This window comes from Triturus cristatus, chromosome 10 (genome assembly GCF_964204655.1).
Source record: "Triturus cristatus chromosome 10, aTriCri1.1, whole genome shotgun sequence".
NCBI lineage: Eukaryota > Metazoa > Chordata > Amphibia > Caudata > Salamandridae > Triturus > Triturus cristatus.
The window spans coordinates 255,342,425-255,360,507 of record NC_140593.1 but is presented as its reverse complement, the minus strand read 5'-3'; the positions used below and the strand labels follow the sequence as shown (position 1 = coordinate 255,360,507).

At 46.6% G+C, this 18,083-nt stretch overlaps 1 protein-coding gene across 2 annotated transcripts in view; it reads left to right on the top strand.

Moving 5' to 3' along the window:
- The window catches only part of MACC1 (MET transcriptional regulator MACC1), a 154,419-nt gene that overhangs the window by 12,427 nt on the left and 123,909 nt on the right, over window positions 1-18,083 (top strand). The window lies entirely within an intron of this gene.

The window sequence follows — 18,083 nt, the reverse complement described above, 5'->3', positions numbered from 1 at the left end:
ACCTCTGTTCTGGGCATTTGCGGTATGGTTTTATGCCCAAAATTGCTCTACATTAAGCAAAACAGCCTAATCTTGGAATTTTCTTTAATTCCGCATCACAAGAGTAATGCTAAACTGCCAAATGTACTGCGGTGTAATTAAATATTTGCCAAATAATTTAAACCTGAGCTCAACCCCCAGCTGGCTACGGCACATAGCTGACTGCCTTAACTTAGTAAACTGTGCAAAGTAGTTAGCAGCAACAAAACAATTACAAATTCAAAACACAGGGGGCGTGGTTAGCAGCCGAAGAGTATGGCCGCTGCCTGAAAGTGCTCTCTCATCCCCGCAATATATCCTAAGCCATCTGAACTTAAAAACTGGCTAAAGGAGTGCCAACAGACGTACCCCACAGGTGGTGAAGACTTGACTGAATTCGGAGACTCGGAAGTGAGTTTTCGAGCCCGGAGACAGAGACGACGTCTCTGTAATGGCGGCTTCCTAGACTCCGACGCTGGCGATCGGTGCCCCGTGACAGTGGAGGAGCTACTGCCTTACATTGACCGGCTGACGTGCAGAGTGCTGTCCCTTGGGGGCAAAGGGCTGGGCTGATATGGCGCGGACGCTCGGAAGTGAGCAGGCAACAGACCGAGGCCGGTGAGATGAGCACGTCCGCAGCCGCAACCCCAGACTGGGGCCCTGGCCTGGCGGGCCTGCTGGACCTGGGCGCGACCCGGCTGAGCCTGGCGTAAGATGGAGGCTGCGGTGGGGAAAAGAGGCTAGCCTGGAGGCATAAGGACTGTCCCGAAGCCGCAGGGAGACGAAGTGAGACCGGGCGTTTGGCCCCGCGCGGGGCGTGAGACCTGGCGTTTGGCCCCGCGCGGGGTGTGAGACCCGGAATTAGGCGACTGCTACCTGGAGGTGAGGCGACAGGTGTGCAGCGAAGAGATACACAACCGGTCTGGAGGGCCTGCTAGGCCTAGGGCTGACCTGGCTATGATCGAGAGAAGGCAACAGCGGTTGTGGGCAGAGGAGGGGCCTGACACCACCAGGGGACACCAGTGTGGGCACGGCTGGCTGCGCGTTGGCACCTTTACACGGAGGGAGCATACTGCCTATGTCTACTGGAGGATTGTGTGGCATAGACATTTGGATCTGAGGTGCTTCACCCATGTGTATCCAGCTGCGAGAGGGGCTCGTGGAGTACCAAGTGTATATTGGTTGTGCCTAACCAACACGAAAATAACTTTGACTGGCCAAAAGCGGATGCATCAGCATTTGATGAGTAAATAGCGGCTGAGACGAATACGAACATAAGGCCCTGAAAAGCCGAAGGTCCTGGGGGGCGCAGATGTGAGAGTACCGACACCATTGCTGGCAGTAGTGCCCGTATTCCCGTAGAGGAGTGATTCCTTCGCCCCCTGCTTCCATCGGAGGTGCTAACAATCCTCAAAGGGCAGCGAGATCCACCCGTACACAAGTCGTTGGGAGATACAGTTGGAGCTGTGTGTGCAGTGGCTGGGGCGCGCTGACTGGCCCATCAAAGGAGGGATACGAATGGGCAATTAAAATAGCAGCCCCCAGGCCTTCGACTGGTGCAGAAAGACTGCGCTCGATGGCAGCCTTCTAACAAAACACGGTGATATCTAGGAAGCATAAGTGAGGCAGTCTCAAGGGAAACCCGACAGGCCGACGGTGAAAGCACTATACTCGCTGGGTAGGTGGCAGGAAATACCCGGGACCGTCCCGGACTTGTCCATAAACCCCCGAGACGCTACAGTGCACATAAGGTAACGGGCAGAGGACCTCAGACGACAGAGGGACACGGTTGGAGGAGAGATCTCCCCTGTTGTACTTGAACTCATGTATGCAACGAAGTGGCAGCAGCTCCAGGGGGGACGCATTGGAGCACTGCTACACTTGTTAAATGGCAGACAGTAAACCCCAGTGTTGACCCAGCTTTCCACCTGATACATGTGCTGTCGGCCCGTATACATGGCGACTGGAGGAATGGGTCCAAAGGCTAACGCTCAGGAGCAACTAGCCAAATTTGCCTGGTCTAAGGCGGGAGACAAAAGTGAATTGCCACAGATGGAGAAAGATGGGGTAACACTCTGCCCCGAAACAGGGAACGGAGCCCACCCTACATGATGTTATGGCAGCGATTAATGGAGGGCGTACCTCACTGGACTCAGTTACGGTGGACGTTTCCCTCATCAGGGCGGACTTCCGGAAGATGGACGAGAAAGTTAAAGAGTTCAAGATAGTCACCAGCGCTCTGCAAGCAGATATGTCAGAGCTACAAACACAGATGGTCGAATTGCAAAAGAAACAGGAGCGGATGGCACAACAGCTTGATGACTACAAAGGCTGCCCGCGCCGTAACAATATCCACATCTTAGGGGTACCAGAAAGGGCCGAAGGGCCGGCGGCGGATTTGTTTGTGGAGGAACTCATCACCAAGCATCTCAAACCCAAGACTTTGTCCAGTTACTTCTCTATTGAAAGGGCTCACAGGGTGCCAGGGGGCAGGCCAAAATCTGGGGCGCCCCCGAGGCCCCTTATCGCCCGAGTGTTCAACTACCGGGACAGAGACATCATCCTGCAGACTGCGAGATTCAGTCCCCGACTGAGAATAGAGAATAATGAGGTGGCCTTCTTTCCAGATTTTACGGCCAAGGTCCAAGCCCAACGTCGCAGCTTTCAGGCAGTGAAGAGAGAACTGCGGGACCGGGAGATAAAATATGTAATGTTGTTTCCAGCAAAACTGAGAGTCGAATTGGACAGTAAAACATGTTTTTTTGAGTCACCTGAGGAAGTGTGGGACTGGATGGAGGGGTGGAGCCAAGTGGGAAGCCAGATAAAGAGAGCGAACCGGTAGGTCGAGCCAGCACAGAGGTGGCCGTACAGAAATTACAGGCAGTGGCTCTGCTGAGGGAGATGGTCTGGTGAAGGAGCTGGAATAACGACCCCTTGAGGACATCATCGAGGGCTGATGCCCAGGTGAAAGGGGAGGGAGAGATGAGGTTCCTGATAATCCTTTATGCAAGACACTGCATTTAGGACCTGGTTACTGGGCTATGACATGTGGGACTAAATGATGTGGCTTAAGCCGGGACTAGAACATCCACAAATAGTGGATGGCTAAACGATTGTGATATGTACGTGCAGGGATGGGAGTTGCCTAACACCGTGCATCTGCAGCATTTCAGGGAGGGAGAGAGGCACTCTGCCATGTTTGGGAGTGGGTAGTTCTAAATCCACGGGCAGGGGGGCAGGGAGGGTTTGGATGCCGGGGGTGGGAAGGGTAGAGGGAGGTGTTCAGTTGTTCATTGTTTTATTGGTATGCACTGTAGTTCTATGATCCTTCTGCGCCGAGCGGCCATGCCGAAGAGTAGATACACACAGATGAGTTGGCTATTACAAGCTTCTTCTCCGGTCGAACTGATCCGTACCTTTAGGAGTTGTGTTAAGGAAAGCTATGTGGGGGAATAGAGATGGAGAACTTTCTGCCCTAACCTGGAACGTCAATGGTATGGGTGACAAGATTAAGTGGGGTAGAGTGCAACATCTACAGCAACATTCCCCGGACGTAGTTCTGTTGCAAGAAATGCACCTTGTGGGACAGAAGACAAAGGCCCTCACCAGGTGGGGGTACAAACTCCTGGTTCATGCAGATTATACCACTGGTTCGAGGGGGATGGCAATCCTGGTAAAGAAAAGCATACCCCTTATTGTTCACAAAACCTGGACCGACCCAGCGGGCAGGTTTGCAGGAGCAGAGGCTCAGTGGGAAGGTAGGGACATTAACATAGTATCAGTTTATCTACCTCCCGCTCTGGATAAGGCAGCAATGGCGGACCTTGGACGTAAGCTGACAGGACTTCTAGAAGGCCCATTGATTATGGGAGGAGACTATAATATGACATTAGATGACATGACTGACCGACACCCACCGAGATCATGAACAAACTTGACTGGGCTAATGGCTGAATTTACGAAGGCACTGGACCTTACTGATGTTGGTCGAGCGCTCCAACCCACGGACAAATCATTCACATACTTTTCCAATGTGCACCAAAGTTTATCCGGTATTGATTATTTCCTTGCGCAATCATCCTCGATAGGGAGTTTCGCCCAGTTCTGAGTTTTGCCTAGAGGCAAATCGGATCACTCCCCAGTTTGGGTAGGCTACACACACTGGGAGCGGCAGGCACGCACGACTATCATCCTGAACCCATGGCTCCTATCCATACCTGACATAAGGGAGGAACTCCGTACGCAAGCAAAGCACTATTTCACAGAAAACGTGGGCTCTGTGGACTCCGCGCAAACAATTTGGGAAGCCTACAAGGTACTTTTGAAAGGGCAAGCTATATCTTTAAAGACTGGATACGTCACCAAGAAACAAGAGCTTCTGGTTCAGGTAGAGACGGACCTCCTTGAACGGGAACGGAAGTATGCACACGATCCCTCGGCCGACACTAGTCATAGACTCTTAATGAAGCAAGATGAATATCGGATTAAAACTAGGGAACACATGATGGCTAACTATCGCAGCACCCAGCACCGAATTTATGAAATGGGAGATAGGACTGGCAGGACTCTAGCGTGGTTGGAAAGGTGAGAACAGGGAAGATGGTGGGTACACAAACTGCAAGGCCAGGGGGTGAAAGTGTGACACATCCTCAGGCGATAGCAGAGGAATTTGCAAACCACCTGAAACAGGTGTACTCCCCCTCTACCTGATATGCGGCTGACGAATCACGTCAGCTCCTCCGAGACAGCAACGTGCCGGTGCTCTCAGACATGGAGAGAGACATTCTAGATGAGGATCTGTCTAATGAGGAGATTAGTAAAGCCATAGGACAGATTAAATCAGAGAAGGCGATGGGGCCTACCGGCATACCAGTAGAGTTTCTAAAAGCTACTGCCTCTCACACTGTGCCACATTTACGTGCCATGTACGAGGAAAGCCTGGAGTTGGGTACGCTACCAGTGGATCAAAGATTGGCTACCATCGTCGTTATTCATAAGCCAGGGAAACCAGCGGATAGTTGTGGCTCTTATAGGCCAATCTCGCTGCTTAATGTGGAAGCGAAGATATTGGCAAAAGTCCTGGCTAATAGGCTGGTGACGGTCATCGCTTCACTGATCCATCCGGATCAATCAGGATTTATCCCAGGAAGAAATACGGCCCTTAATATACGACGCCTACACAATGTGCTGGCCCAATGGGAATATAATGAAGAGGACACGGCGGTGTTGTCTCTCGATGCTTCAATGGCATTCGACTCAGTAGAATGGCAGTATCTGTTCGCAGTCCTGTAAAAGGTAGGATTAGAGCCTAAATTTATAGCCTGGGTGAAGCTACTGTACACTGATATGTTGGGGCAAGTAAAGGTCAACAGCTACACGTCCCAGACATTTAAGTTAAAAAGAGGTACCAGAGAGGGGTGTCCATTGTCCCCGCTGATATTCTCTCTCCTGTTGGAACTCCTAGCAGCATGGGTGCGCCAAGATGTTATGGTGCGGGGGTAGCGATGGGCAGATGATGTGGAGGATTGTATATCCCTGTATGCCGATGATGTACTGTTATATCTAGCTTCCCCGCTCAAGTCTATACGTGTAGTTCTCCGCATCTTCACGAACTTTGGGAAATACTCTGGCTATGCGATTAATTGGCATAAGTCCGTGTTGTTCATGCTGCGGGCCAGCTCCCCCGATTTCCTGTTAACTGCACCATGGAGTTGGCGGAGGAAGGGTTTCGATATTTGGGGGTCATTGTCACATCGAATCCGGTTCTTTTTTTATAGCTCCAATTTAGCTCCCCCACTGGCTAGACTACGTGCCGACGTGAAGCACTGGAGGTCCCTGCCTCTTTCACTTTTGGGTCGAGCTGCCCTCTTTAAAATGTTAACTCTCCACCGTTTTCCATACATTCTCCATAATTGCCCGCACAGGGTCCCGGACTCCTATTTTAAAGCAGTAGAGGGTGAAATTTGCACGTTATTGTGGGATGGAAAGTCCCCCAGGGTGGCTATGAAGAAACTAACTAAAGGCTGGTACGATGGAGGTATAGCACTACCTGACCTGCAACTTTATTATTGGGCGGCGCAGCTGGTGACTGTTAATCGTTAGGGGTGGGCGGAATTTGCGTAGTCGCGCTATGAAAAGCTCTGCGAAATGGTAAAAAATCTCCGCGAGCATGCAAAAGTTCCACGAACACGCGGAATTGCTTGTTCCGCCCATTCGCGATGCTTTTTTCCTGTTCGCGAACGCTCTTTGCATGCTCGGGGAGAAATATCTTGTGAACATGCATTTTGAAAGCGCGATCAAGCAAAGATTCCGCGAAGTCGGGGATGGCGGAATTTTTGGCAATTCCGCGTTCTCCGCAGAACGCGAAATTACCCAAATTCCGCAAATTCCGCGAGCAGGATGGAATTTACCACCCAGGCCTATTAATCATTGGCTATATCACCCCCCTGATGACCCGGCTTACGCTCTCGATAGGTATCAAATGATTGCTCCGGGTACCTGGGGGCCCTATATTCCAGTGACAGGAAGAATAAAAAGAAATTTTTGGGTCCCACCCAACATACGCTAGAAATATGGCACATAGCAAATTCCCGTCTGGGGTGGACAGGTGTCCTTTCTAGAGCAACCCCGTTCTGGTATACACAAAAGCTGGGCATGCTGTGCTATCAGCCTGGGTTCGAGAAATGGGACCTCATAGATATCTCAGCAGTAAAAGACCTGGTTAAAAAGGGTTTGATACTTACATTTGGAGACTTACAGAGCCACTATCACCTGGCCCAGGGAGAAGTATACAGATATTTGCAAATAAGGCGCGCAATTCAGGCTGGATGGGCCCCTCCTCTCCAAAGCGATATCTCTCTCATATAAAAAGTTGAGTAATCATCTGCCAGATGCCTTTTCAAAGCTTAGAGAGCGATGGCAAGATGACCTAGGACCGATAAGTGATGAGGATTGGCAATTGGCTCTCATGTCCCCCAGGGAGGCGGCTATTACACTTAAATTTAGGCTTATACAGCTGAGGATACTTCACCGGTCATTCATGACAGGGAAAACCTTGGCGAAAATAGGGTCTAGACTTGATGACCTTTGTTTGAGAGGGTGCGGACAGCAAGCCACCTTCTACCATACTCTATGGAGCTGCCCCGCCATACGTATTTTCTGGGAGGGTGCTTCGGATCATATGCAGACGGCCTTGGGAAAAGAGTTAGTATTGACACCACAATTGGGACTGCTGAACATATGGGATGCGTCTGACCTCACCGAAGTCGAACAGCAATTCACAACACTGGGGTACACGTTGCTCAAACGGGAACTGGCGAGAGGGTGGGGGGGAGCGAACCCGCCATCCACTTCCTTCTGGGCAAAGGAGCTAGACAGGTGCATGGTGGCGGAGGCGGAAGTCTTCGTAGCTAGGGGATGCCCCAAAAAATGGGATCGGAAGTGGTCAAGGTGGAATGAGTATCGTGGTGATATTTGTGTGTCCCCTATGGTAGAACTGGAAATGCGCAGGAATGCAGAGAGGGATGGAAATGGTTGATATACACCCAATTCACTGTATGCACATGTACTGCACTGAATAACTTGATAAATGTGGTCTAACTATTTCTGTTTGGCTGTTGCTAAAACCGATAAACATATTTGCAAAAAAAAAAACACAATTGGAGTCCCCTTCAAGCAAAATAAAGGAATCCTGCCATGGGGCTCAATGCCTCACGGTCATCATATAAACCGATCAAACTGGCAGGATCAGACTGTCAAAGCAATATTTGTTTTTTCCTGGCAATAGCACCATTTAAAAAATAACAAATAGAGATGCAAAATGTAGGGGAATTTAAGCTTCGCTAGTAAAACAAGGTCTCTGTGCATATTCTAATAGCACAAGCTAGGATTAAAGGAATTAAAAACATTTTGGAGAATACCAAGTAGAACTTACAGTAAAAAGTAAAATGAAACAAACTCTGGGGTGAAGACTCGTCATAAGGACAGATTAAAACCTTAATGGGATAGAGCTGGCCGAAAGGAAAACCCAAAATGCCACTCTGAATCTGGTTAAAAGGACGCTGTCCCAGGTGGCATCCACCCAAGACCGATATGTCTCTATATTGGAGGTGGTCTGCAGAGGCCCATATATCCTCACTGAGGTTTTGGCTAATTCCTCTGTGTCTCCAAGTCGCATGTCCCTGGTAAAAAATGTTTTTTTGGGTTTTTTTTACCAAGGTAATGTCATCCTTGATAAAAGCAGCAGTAAAAGAAAAGAGTTCTGGTCTCCCCAAGATAGACAGTTCCAGCTTAACATATTGTAGCCAGGGTATGGCCAGGCCTCTGTCGCAGGCTAGGCAGTCTGAAATCATGGGATCAAATGTGAAAAGAGGTGCGGAACTGGTGTAAAACTGGACCAGGGATGTCCTCAGTCTGAGTTTAATTATGGACTCCCCGCCCAGAATGAAAAGAAGGTCAAAACCTAGACCTGTGGATAGAGGTATGGAAAAGTATAATGAATCACCTACCCCTCCACTCTGCAAACAAACGTCGACATGTTTCAGCTCAAAAATAATTAATTTAATTCTTACCCCGGCTTTCTTCGGGACTTCACGACTTGCAACTACTCTCCCACCAGAGAAATTATACTATACACCGCACTGACCTCACTGAGGACATCAGGAGGGAGATAACATATATGGTTGAAGAGGCAGTGAACAACAAATGGATCTCTACAAAAGAAGGTAGTTTCTTGTGCCAAGGAGAACCAGTCACACCTTACTTTCTACTAATCTGTTTAATGCTTCTTCTTTCTGTGCTGTTCTGATTCTGTGCCATATTTGTCCTCTTATGCCTTAAGTTTTATATTCTCTATTATTATGAGAAGAAAAGGTTGTATATTTTTGTATATATTTACTTTGTGTGTGGCACAGGAAAAACTTCAGGGTAGGTTTTGTCTCTAATGAGACCACCTCCATACATAGTCGACTGTAAGACCCAGAGTGAGTATACAACTTCTCATTTTACTTCATCTCTTCCACTTAATTTTACATGCCATGACAAAAACACAAGGTCACAGTAAACTCTTAAACTGGGTCAAAGGTCTCACTCGCGCTCCCCCGCAGCAGCCACCATTAAGTAGGGGAGGGGGTGGGACAATCAGCTGGGAGGGGGGAACGAGCATAGGCAGGGAGTAGGGGCCGCAGGGGCAGCAGTGGCGTGAAGAGAGAAGCAGCGGTAAGGATGACAGTGGGGAAACGAAGGAAATACCAAGCAGGGACAATAAAATACCAAGTACAATGGGGGCAAGATAAAAAGTACAATGGGGGCAAGATGAGAACCAGCAGTTACCAACAATACTAGTAGGCGCTTACACAGCGGGCACAGACGGAGCAGGCGGCGGCCTCGAACCCCTCATGGGAGGGGGCTGGGGCTCCGCAGCAGAGTCAATGGCGCAGAGCAGCGAGGGAAGAGCAGGCCAGTGACCTGGGTCAGAGGTTCGATGATTCTCATACTTATCCAACCATCACCAGTTGGTTCATATGGTCCTAGAACACTCACCTGCTAAACAACGGCACACACGTTGATTTATGAGATCAGCCCATTGGGCACTGCTTTATTTCCCTAAAGGCCAGTCTGACCCTGGCTGAGAGTATGAGAGGAAAAATCGAGTAGCTAATGTTATAGAGTGCCTCAGGGGATCTAACTTGCCATGACAAAACCCATAAAAGCACGCCATGTGCCGGGCCTGTCCTTGGACTGCCAGATTACGACACAAACAGGGCACCAGTTAAATGGTCTTCACTACAGTGCTTCAAAAAAGCATAAAGAACAGATGCACTTTCTTTCTTCATGGGAATGTAAATGACAAGGGTCCAACTGTTATTTATACTCTCTGCCCTTCATAGACACATATTTCTCAATAACACTCTCTTTTAATGTTTTATGGGCAAAATGAACAGTCATCTTTTGGGAAGGAGTCTTCTGCTGGGTCTGTCATCCAATGCTGGATGAAGGGATCTTCATGAGTGGATGCGGGTTATAGTCCGGACCACTAGCAACTATGTGGCAATGAGGACCAAATTATGCAGAGGGGGGTTGACTAAATTATGCACTGACAAAAGACAAATTATGCATCTTAATGTGGCACACTCTTTGACAGTATTATTACACAATGTAATGATTTCAGCACAATATGAAAGTTGAAGCACCGATTTCACCCCATGGGAACCAATGTAAAACACGAGTCAAGCAATCAGCAACTGAAAGGAGGCCAATACCCGTTGCCACTGTGAGGCACCAGGTGTGTCACTTTTAGCAAATTTTATTCCATGAGCTTGAAACAAAATGTTTTTGTTGAAGTATGCAAATTATACAGCATTTCTTAGAATATGTTCCAGGTGCAGTAAATGTATCAATAATTATGCACTTCGTCTACAGCCTTCTAGTAATGTACAAATAATTATTGCAAAGGTCTCGCTCCACCTACCTTTCACCTGTACTCTGTTATTATTTGAGACCGTATGTGGTATGGGTTACAAACGACTGATGGTGATGTTATTTAGCCATGGGATTGCTTTCACAGATCAGGATTCTGATTTATCAAATAATGCATTTGCTTCATTTTTATGCAAGCTTAAATGTCGCCAGCAAAGTGCTAGAGGTGAAACTTCCCCCATGATGCCTTAATAGAACATCTCCATAAAGTAGACAACAACACACTCTGACTGAGTGGATTCTGCAAAATGGGCAAGGGAGAGTCCGGACTTTCTAAGGGTTGGCCAATCCGATATGTCAAGTCTATCTCGCAAAACTTGTAAATATTTTAAGCTAATGAGCTTTACTCACTGATGTGTGGCAGCTTTGCCTATGTTCATGGCTGCACATTGTCAGAGGTGCGATGTACTGTGAAATATATTTTTCCAGCTGGATTTTTAGTTATATAATGGAGAGACCCTTATTCAGATGATAGTCATATCAGTCATGTATCCATCCAGCCATCCATCTATGCACAGACTAACCAATTAATTATCTGTGCATTCAGCAACCCCTTTCCATCCATTCAAACCCTCTCATTCATCCAGGCTTTCACCCATTCTTTCTAACAACCCCTGTAAAATAGCCCTAAATGTTAATTTTCCGATGCTTGTTTGTTTGTTAGCCTCCTGCTTTGTCCTCCTCCTTGTAAGTGCGTTGTATAGAAACAACAAACATAATATAAATATTCACCAATAAAAATGTCCAGAAAGCATTTTTCAAATTTCATTTTTTTCTTCGTAAATCAAATCATTAGTAGATAGTGTGTTAAGCACAAACAGTCTGATAATTTCATAATAACTATTGAATTGGAGATCACTTTCTTAATGATTTTTTAGGTGTTCTTCCTGCTGTCCATAGGGTGACTTTGTAGCAAAAGGGCTCAACATTGATGCCTCCTAACTAATTAAGGCAAGACATTATATTTCCCATAAATGTCCATAGCTGCTAGGCCAGGGACATCTTTATATCCGGCTAGTCCTGATTTGAAAACCCCTTGAGGATTCCTAATGATGTACAGAACACAATTCTTTAAAGAGAATATGAAGAATCCTAGAAATTGACACTAATTTGTTTGTTTAAATCTGTTATCACTTAATCAAGAACAGGTGGGGAAGACGACATTTCAATTCGAATTACATAGACAATCGCTTATTTATCACTGTTTTAGAAATGCAGCAATTCAGAAGTATTAGTGATGCAGAAAAGCCTTACTTTTCAGTTACACTGGCACGGACATATAAATATGCGACCATAGCCCAAGGTCGATAAATTAATCTCTTCAATATGCAGAAGAGTTTATTAATTGTTCTTGTTAAAAAGTCATCAACTTGCTTTACTAGCAGAATACAATTCCAAGTTCAATCCAGGTATAGAGAGAGGCGGTGGTGGGGGAGGGGAAAGGACAAAGAAATATTACAGAAAGAACTTGACCCAACTGAGGTTTCCGTGGCCCACCCAGCCCCTCCCAATCAATTTAAAGGTATAGACCATACACAATGTACTAAGTAAGTGACTCATTTAACCTTGGTTACTATGTGTTAAATAACTAGAGATTGACACTAATATCTAATATGGACAGACAGCCGTTGGAAATTGGGTTACTGGTTGAGAGGAGTGAATCGCTACTCGAGCAGCAACCACAATCCCTCTCTGGGTGAAACACAAGCAAACCCAAAAGTAACCTGTGTTCAACCCTCTGGTAGTATGGCACTAAGTAGCCAGGCTTAACTTGAAGGTGATGTGAATTTATGCAGCACTTCAAACAGTAATAAAGTGAAAACACAGCATAAGAAAAATACCACACCAATTTGTAAAAATAGAGTAATATGTAATACAATATTTCAGACTAAAATGACAAAAATCCGATCAGTAGAACTGGAGATATGCAGTTTTATAGATTTATGTAAAACAGAGCTTAGAAGCACAAAGTAGCAACTGTGGTTATCTTAACGCACCAGACCAGGACAAAGTCTAAAGTTCAGGCTGACCAAGTTTGAGCACAGAACAGCTACAGAGAAGCTAGGCCAGCTGAACCCAAGTACCTTAAAGCCTGATTTGCCTCTGCCAACTAGCCCTTGGAGTCACTCTGGTGGTCCCGGGTTGAAGATGCAGATCCAGTCCTTTCACTCAGGCAGCAAGCAGTTCTTCTCGCAGAGCAGCACACCCTTCACTTGAGTCTTCGAGGTCTGCTGAAGAGTGGGTCTGAAAGTCCTATTTTCATACATAGTGCTTTCTTTGAAGTAGGAGACGTTTTTAGAGAATTTCCTTTGAAGTTCCTGAAGGTTCTCACCTCCCCTTCCCTGGTTCTAACCTGGCTGCTTGAACAATGTAGTGGTGATAAGCCCTTTGTGTGAAGGCAGAGCACAGCCTACTCCGTTGCAAGTGGGGCTTCGCCCTAATCCGCCACCAGCCCCCATCCTGCCACGTATTTATTTATTTATTTGTTAAGGAGTTTTATATAGCGCTGGCCAGACCCGAGGGTATCGGGGCTTTTTACAACAATCGTACTGTGAGAATCAGACAATAAACCGTATCAAACATATTGGTTCGGAAGTCTCAGCGCGCTATACAACATTTGTCCCGTGGTACCTAGTTGTGTGCCCAATGTCTTGACTTGCACCTCTTTCAGGAAGGGTCGAGCAGGGGTCAGAAGGGAGAAGGAGGTAGAAATCTTATCTTCACAGTGTCAGTGTGTTGCAATGTGCAGGCTTGTGCGCTTTGGCGGAGGCTATCGTGCAAGAGGGGACGATTGAAAAAGAAATCTTTGAGCTGTCTTTTGAATTTTATGAAAGAGGGGATCATTCTGATGTAGACTGGGATGGCGTTCCAGATTTTAGGCGCATTTCCAGTGGAGGACCGGGCAACGGGTTTTTGTTTGCCAACAAATGTAGGTTCAGAAAACAGGAGGGTGAAGGCATAAAGGTTTGGGGATGACCCTTCAGAGAGGGCCAAGTCTAACAACTGTAATTTAAGACGTATCTACAGTTGATATCCCCATGTGATCTCTTAAACATACCCAGTTGAAATACACAAACATATAGACTGCATATTAATAATGAGCTAGTTAAGGAAAAATACACATTGGGTATTCAATGAGGGCAGGTAAAAGGAACCCAAGTAAAAATGTATTGCCTTACAGTCTTTATTAAAGTAATATGAAATAAGATCTGGGTAACCTATTTCTCCAATACTAAGAGCATGGGAGTGCCAGGAACAACTTTTGATACCACTGGGGTATCTGATAAGAAATCGACTTATTCGGAAACCTTTAAACCACTTCTGTGCACAGTCCATTAATATGTGTTGTAAACTTGCCCACTTTATGAAAGGAGTATCTAGCACTGGGCTGCGGGACTTGGTTAACTTGGATATGCTGTTAAAATAGGTTTCCTGTATACTATACATTCCTAGAATATAACTGCTTTAAGTAGGATGAACTTATCATTTTAGAGTATGTCTAAATCCTGGTCTATAGTATGATCGCTAACCCTCTGCAGCTTAATAATGTTGCCATGTGCCCTCATGCAAGCAAGGGCAATGGGCCTCATCAGCTCTCTGGACAATGGACAAACAAAAGCATCCGCCCTCATTATGACTTAATCAAGCTCACGAGCATGAACTAAATCAACCCTTCTGACACTCACACCACTGACAATCATACATTATATTGTATTTGAACAAAAGATTCCGTACAGTGACCAAAAAACCAGTGGTCATAATATATTTAGGGTGGACTGTTGCTATTTGTAACTCAGCACACCCTTAACTTATTGAGCTGAGTGCAGACAGGGACAGTGTGCCCTATTAACGATAATGAGCTGGTAGGTCAGCTGCTAACTGGTGCCTGTCTAGGAGCTTCCCATTAGTGGACAACGGGTCATTTGTTTGAAGCAGCAGGCGCTCCTTTCACAGTGCAGGCAGAACGTGGGCAGCTTTTGAAAGGGGGACCGAGACCTCCCTGCATGCAGGTGCAGTAAGTGACTGCACCATCTGCAGGTGGATGTCTAAGGAATCCATGGGACCTCCATTCTCTCCTTTCAAAGGGTCACCTGCATGAGAGAACTGACTGTGTGGCAGCTCTTATGGCACACAGTCTCTGCATATCTTGTCAGCCTCTTTTCCTCTGCATTTCCATCCATAATAGGGTGTGGGCACTGAAGCAGAGTTTATTACAGAAATTATCTTTTTTTAACTAGTGTGTTTCCCAATTATGTGATTTGACAAGCTTTTTATTATGCACATGTTTTTATTTGTAATTATAAAGGTTTTAATTAACTGTACAATAAAGAAATGTTCTTGATAGGCAAAGTTTATTATAGAGGGGGTTTTGAAAGTGTCGTCAGCCCTTCTGTAATAGCAATGTGCCCTGGGGGTGCAGAAAATGGATACACATGCCAGATGTGCGCCTGTGCACTTTATGTGATACATCCCCTGGTGGTCACCACACAGGTGAAAACACCTGTAATATACATGTGATAGATCCCCCAGTGGTCAACACACTGCTGAAAAAACCTGTATTGCACATAGTAGTGACTTAGTATAGTTGTATTCTTTACACTGAAAATGAGCTTTTTAGGGCGAGTTTAGCGGCAGCGTGCATGCTCTGCTCGCTCTTTAAGACTGCTGTAGTAGAGTATAGGAGAGAAGCCACGCCCACTCTCCTCCCATATTTTTCATTGGCTTGTGTCATTGTCTTTCGTAAATGCTGCCTTCGGATTCGTTAATAGGCTTGTTAGTCCCTCCTTAGGACGGCCTTGTCTTCATTTGTACCCTTCCATGGCAACTGGCCCCTTTACTTTGGCTGTTTCACGGGACCTGGTATTTAGTCTGTAAGCACTATTTATTTTATTGAGTTTCTCTTAGAGCAAGCCGGACATGTGCTCCTTGTGTTTTTTTTAAGCAGCAGGGCCGCCCCGTAACTCAGGCGCCTGCTTTCAATCAATTAACCTGGCATTATCTTGTGTCTGTTTAACCCCCCCCCCGTAAAAAGGATTTAGAAATGATTATCAAATGTGAATTCCAGGTAGCACATAATCCTGTGCTAATGGGCTGAGGCTGACAACAGCACATCTGTGTTACATGTCATCTGTACTAAAGCCACCTGATGGGTTGTTTTCAAAAGCCTGTTTTATTAACAACACCACCAATACCACTACCACAAATACCACCACCAACAATACCACCACTGTCGATACCACCACCACCACCACCATTACCTCCAATACCACTACAACCACCACCATCAATACCACCACCTCCACCAATACCACCACTACCAATGCCACTATAAATACCACCACCACTAACAATACTACCACCACCAGGAACACTATGACCACCAATAACACTGCCAAAGCCAATACCACCACCATCAATACCACCACCTCCACCTCCACCACAACCTCTACCACTACCACCTCCAATACCACCACCACCTCCAATACCACCACCACCACCAATACCACCACCACCACTACCACCAATACCATCACCAATGTTACCACCAATGTCACCAATATTATCGCCACCAATACCACTGCCACCACCAATAACGCCACCACCAATACCACCACCAATGTCACCACCTCCACTACCAATACCACCACCACCACCAATAACACCGTACCAATACCACCACCATTAACACTACCAATACCGCCACCACCAATACCACCACTAATACCATCACCAATACCCCCACTACCACCACCAATATCACCACCACAAATACCACCGTCATCAATACCACCACCTCCACCACAAACTCTGCCATCTCCAATATACCACCACTACCAATACCACCACCGCCAATACCACCACCAATGCCACCAATACCACCAATACCAATAACACCTACACCAATACCACCATCACCACCAATATCGCCACCATCTATACCACTACCACCACCAATACCACCACCACCAATACCACCACCATCAATACCACCACCTTCATCACAACCTCTACCACCACCAATACACCACCAATACCTCCACTACGACCAATACCACCACCACCATCAATACCACCACCTCCACCACAAACTCTGCCATCTCCAATATACCACCACTACCAATACCACCACCGCCAATACCACCACCAATACCACCTACACCAATAACACCTACACCAATACCACCATCACCACCAATATCGCCACCATCTATACCACTACCACCACCACCAATACCACCACCATCAATACCACCACCTCCATCACAACCTCTACCACCACCAATACCTCCACTACGACCAATACCACCACCACCAATGCCACCACCACCAATGCAACCACCAATACCACCACCATCAATACCACCGCCATCAATACCACCACCTCCACCACAACCTCTACCACCACCACTTATACCACCATCATCAATACCACCAACACCAATACCACCACTACCACCCCTTATACCACCACCAATACCACCACCACAGTACCACCACCTCTACTAAAACCTCTACCACCACTAATCCACCACCACCACCAATTCAATACCACCACCAAAACCACCACCACAAATACCACTACCACCAATGTAATACCACCAATACCAATACCATAGCCAATACCAATACACCACTAATACCACCACCACTAATACCATCAATGCCACTACCACCACCAATACCCCCATTAATACCACCACCATGAATACCACCACCAATAACACCAGTAATACCACCACCACCAATACCACCACCAATAATACCACCAGCAATACCAATACCACTACCGCCACCAATACCACCACCACCACCAGTATTGCCACCACAACCAATACCAATATCACCACCACCACCAATGCCACCATCACCAATGCCATCACCACCAATTCCAGTACCACCATGAGTACTACCACCATCAATACAACCACCACCAATACCGCCACCACCAATACAACCACAACACCACCATTACCACCACCACCAATACCACCACCTTAGTGCCTCTCGCTCACTAGTAATAGCAGGGGTACTGTACGAGGCCAGAGCTGCAGCCGAGTCCATTCCTCCCTCTTTCTCTCCCTCCTTGCCTGCCATAAAGCACAGCCCGCCCTGCACCAGGAGGTGAAGCCAGGACCCTACTACAGCTGGGGTGTTTTTTTATTTGGCCAAAGATAGCAATGACCTATTCAATGCCACACTGCACACTCCAATCACGAAGAGGGAGGGATATAGCCCCACCTCCCGCTCTTCCTCCTGAGCCACGACAGTGTAATCACAGAGCGAAAGGAGTTGGAGCACATTGTTAGGGTTTATTGCTCGGATCATATGTAACTCTCACTTCACAGTTTGTGTCCATGTTATTTATAACACTTACACATCTTCTTCACTGCACTATCTATTACTACTTTGAAGACGTTGCAGACTGGTCTATTCCTCTGATATTTACATTCTAACAAGCGGTCAAGAAGGCCCTTTATTGCAATGCAATAGTTCTCACATTTGTGAGAGTTTAAGCTATTAGTATTGTAAATGACAATGCCTTTTATGTTTTAAAACCCAAAACATAAATAAAAGACATTGTCATTTAC